We start from the raw sequence: 4,564 nt of genomic DNA, 5'->3' as shown, positions 1-4,564 counted from the left end.
GGAATTTCATAAAACAAGTTTCTATGGATTTCTAATTTTCTCGTGATCTTAAAAATATCTTCATCCATAATTTTAACATAATATATTGAGTGTGGTGATTTTTACCACGAATTAGGTCATATTCGTGGTAAAAAATCACCACACTCAATATATTAGGTTAAAATTCAGGATTAGGATAATTTTATGATTAGGAGAAAACTATGAATGCATAAAAACTTGTTTCATAAAATTCTAAGATCTCTAGGTCTGTATTTAGGGCTTCCAAATGATTTTTTTTAAAAAAATCTGGGACGAATCTGGGATTTGTCCTAGATTTTAGGACAAATCTTGGATTCGTCCTAGATTTAGGGACGAATCCAAGATTCGTCCTAGATTTAGGGACGAATCCAAGATTCGTCCCAGATTTAGAAAAATAAAAAAAGAAAAGAAAAATTAATCAGAGGCACTAAATATGGACCTAGAAATGTCAGAATTTCATGAAACAAGTTCCTATAGGTTTCTAATTTTGTTCTGATCGTAAATATGTCCTCATCCATAATTTTAACCTAATATATTTAGTGTGGTGATTTTTTAACCCGAATTACATCAAATTCAGGTTAAAAAATCACCACACTCAAAATATTAGGTTAAAATTATGGATGAGGATATTTTTATGATCAGGAGAATGATACGAACACATAGAAACTTGTATCATGAAATTTTGATGTCTCTAGATTCATATTTAATCTTTCGATTATTTTTTCTATTTTTTAAAAAAGTTTCAATTCTGGATTTTTAATATTTTTTAAAAATTTTCAATCTGGGATGAATTTTGCGACGAAAATAGTTTTCGTTGGAAATTTGTGATGAAAATATTTTGTTGCAGATTTCGTTGTTAGTTTGGGTCGAATTTTATTTTTGTTGCCAAACTTGTTGTGGTTTTGGGATGAAAAATATTTATCCCAAATTTTCATCCTTAAATCATTATTTTTTTAGTGAGTTGTTACGATGTTATATAGTATTATAATAATTCTATAACAACAACATATTATAGCATTTAATGGTAATTTTAAAAAAAAATAATACTCATGTTGTAAAATATTGAAAATGGGCAAATCACCATAAGAGAATTTTCAGGAATTTTTAGAAATTTTCTGGGAATTTTTCGGAGACCGTATGGATGAGTTTACGGGGATAAAACTGGGCCCCGAAAAAGCCTATTTATGGTACCCCCATTCAAGCGAGGAAAAGTTGTGTTTCTTTTCTTTTTTATTTTCTTTTTCCTTTATTCGTTTTTTTCTTCCCTGCCGAACCACCCGCGTGCCCGACCCTCACCCGACACCTCCTCGCACCGAGTCTTCTTCCCCCGCCGAACCCGTGCCCTAACCGCACGCGGCTGTTTTCTTCTCCCCCTCCCGCGTACAAAACCTAAGCCGTGGCCAAGGGAAGCCAAAACTTCTCTTCTCCTTCCCTCCCGAGCAGCTCACCCGACGCACGCAGACCTTCTCTACACCTCTCCTCTTGTCGCGTCACCCTCGGGTCGCCACAGCCGACAGTGGTGTCGCCAGCCGAGCCCTAGATCGGGGGAGATCAGGAACACCGATCGGCCAGTCGAACCCTAGGTCTGGTCCCTGGGCGCCGACCGAAGCCTCCTCATCCTCCTCGCCTCCTTCTCCTCAGAATCCAAGCCTCCCGAGCCGCACATCACCGGCAACAGTCTTCCCTTTTGCCCTAGCGTCGATCGTCTCCTCTCTGCCTTGCTTTCGCTCCCTGTTGCTGTGTTGCTAGCGCACTGTGCCCTAGATTGCTGGAAGCCGAGAGCTGGAGAAGGTGACAGCGAGCAGTAGTAATTCGGCTGTGTGATTGAAGGTAAGGGATTACTTAGTTGAAAATTTAGGATTTTGGTTAGATTCTTGATCTCCTCCTGTTTTGTTCAGTGAAGGATTCCAGCAGGAAGGGTTGTTCGGTGGGTTTTCTTAGGTTCCAGCAGCAATTAACCTTTGCTGGCAGCAACAGTCCTTGTGTGGATCAACAAGCACGGTTGTGAATTTAGGTAAGGTATAGGGTTCTAATCTTGTTGTCGATGATTGATAGATAGGTTAGTAATTTATGTTAACCTAGGTATATGTATTGAATTAGAGATAAATTGGATTACTAGATGGTTAGATTGATTAGGGTTTTACCCTAATTTAGCCTTAAGGGTTTTATTTAGCTATTCATTTGAGTTGTAGTTAAATAAAAATGTATATATTGGTGACACAGGATTTTAACGCGAAACGAGTATCTCGACGTCGTATTTGGACCGGATACGATCCTTTCTATTGGAAACGAGTACTTTGACTTATTGTTTTAGATATGTCATTTGATATGTATAGTAATGTTTTTAACAAATAGTAATGATTATGTTTCTTATCTGCATCGGTTGGTCACTACTTGATACCTGTTACATGCTTGTTTTGTTTACTTGTTATGCACTTTATGTTAGTACCTACCTGATTATACATGCTTATAGAGGTAGTGACATAACCATGCTTCATTATGTTCAGGACCTAGGTTTTTATACCTTATCTGATCTGTGTACCTTTGATTTGATTCTTTGTCCTATGGTACACATTTTGTAGAGATGGATAGGTTCAAGATATTCCCATGCTTCGTATCATGCACCATCTCACATGATTGCATGTTGTACGATAGTCGGCTCTATTATTGTTGAGTACATCGCCAATTACATGAATCTGCACACATAACCACTCATGGGTAAGTGGTTCTTATCATGCAGGGTGTGTTGCAGCAGGTTGCTCTATCAAGGGCTCTGTTGGTCCACTCATGGGTAGTGTGACGCAATGTTGTAGCAGGACAGGGATCCCTCCTCTGGACTTGCTCAGGGAGATGAGAGCATTGAGCTCCCCCACTTATGATTTGGGGTAGGAGGATAGGTGTACTCCGACAGCATCCCGTCCACTCGGTCCACCATCGGAGCAAGGTGATGGCGAGACGGTTGTCACAACCCTACTCACTCGGCCTCACCATCGTGTGTGAGACTACCGACCGGAGAGTAGGGTTGACCAGACATGTCATTGGCATCATACACATTGATGCATTTATTGCTGTGTTTGCTGCATTTATCTGCTGAATGCATTTGTTTGACATGCATCTGATTTCTATACCTCTCGGTTATTATCAATACACGTCTGGTTAATGCTTTTCTCCTGTTTATTTCAGTTGCATTTATCATTCTTATATCAGGAGACTGTACGCATGATTAGTACTAGTTGTTATTTTCTTACTATGCATGTCAATATTACCCGCTGAGGAGTTGACTCACCCCGTGGATATTTATTATTTTCAGGTTGAGACTGTCCGGAGGAGTTCCAGTCGCTAGTCCCCTGCAGATTGCGATGATGTGTTTTATCTTTTGGTTTCTTATTGTATTTTTTAGACTTGTTCTAGCTTTGACACTTGGATATTGTGTTATCTTTATTGTCGATGAGTTTTATTTGAATGTGTTTTTGCTACATGCCTGCCTGAATGGCAGAAGAGGTGAGTTCGTTGTGATTTATGTTTTATGGGTATAGTGGAGTAGGATATTGTTAGGACCAAAAGTAGCTAGAGGGGGGGTGAATAACTCGTCGCGTGCTCGTTGCTCGGTGTTGCTTGTTTCTTCAAGAATGTGCAGCGGAAAATACATAAACAAACACAAACACGCTAACACTAGGAGTTTACTTGGTATCCACCTCCAACGGAGATGACTAATCCAAGGATCCACACCACGCACGCACCCTCCACTATGAAAACACTCCTTTTCGGTAACTACCGAGGGTGGAGAAGCCCTACAAGACTCTCAGTACAAGAAGAAGAAAGGGTAGTAAAGAATAAGCAAAAGCTTACAAGAAATGCAGTAAAAACCCTAGCTTCTTCTTCTTCTCGTTGCAACTCGCCTCTTGACTTGGATGAACCTCCAAGAACCTTCAAGAACTGGCGGTGAGGAGCTTAGAGAGTCCGGGAGGAGCGCCGAGAGCTGAGGTGAATCGGAGAAAGGACGCCGCACCATCGAACACCGCAGCTATAAACGATGTCAACGGCGGTCGGATCCCGATCGATTCGAATGTTCCCAATCGATCGGAGGCTTTGGATCGATCCACGGATCGATCCGGGCTCGCTGTGCGAAAGCGCTGGATCGATCCACGGATCGATCCGGCGCTTATCGCGCGAAGCAGAAGCGTCCCAATCGATCCATGGATCGATTGGGACCTCTCGATCGATCCACGGATCGATCCGTGAGTCCTCGACCCGGATCGATCGATCGATCCCGGTTCAGCCCGGATCGATCCACGGATCGATCCAAAGACTTGATTTTGTCCAAAACCAAGTCCCAACATCCCTCAACCCATGGCAACCTTGACTGTTGGTGTGTCATGCCTAGCATCTAGTCACTCCTCGACTGCTAGGACTCCTTACCAAGTGTCCGTCAATCCTTCGACCCACTTGGACTTTTCTCTGCATTCTCCAGTCAATCCTTCGACCTACTTGGACTTTTCTTTCATGCCAAGTATCCATCAATCCTTTGACCTACTGGACTTCCCAA

General features: G+C 41.7%; 1 long non-coding RNA gene across 1 annotated transcript; it reads left to right on the top strand.

Annotated features, from left to right (window-relative positions):
- The first annotated feature begins 1,297 nt into the window (after positions 1 to 1,297).
- On the top strand, positions 1,298 to 3,390 carry LOC121994354. Its single transcript, XR_006115690.1, has 3 exons — positions 1,298 to 1,848; positions 1,917 to 2,032; positions 3,329 to 3,390. It is a non-coding gene; the product is annotated as an uncharacterized LOC121994354 (long non-coding RNA).
- The last annotated feature ends 1,174 nt before the right edge of the window (positions 3,391 to 4,564 follow it).

This window comes from Zingiber officinale, chromosome 6A (assembly GCF_018446385.1).
Source record: "Zingiber officinale cultivar Zhangliang chromosome 6A, Zo_v1.1, whole genome shotgun sequence".
NCBI lineage: Eukaryota > Viridiplantae > Streptophyta > Magnoliopsida > Zingiberales > Zingiberaceae > Zingiber > Zingiber officinale.
This window is presented reverse-complemented; position numbering and strand designations above follow the sequence as displayed.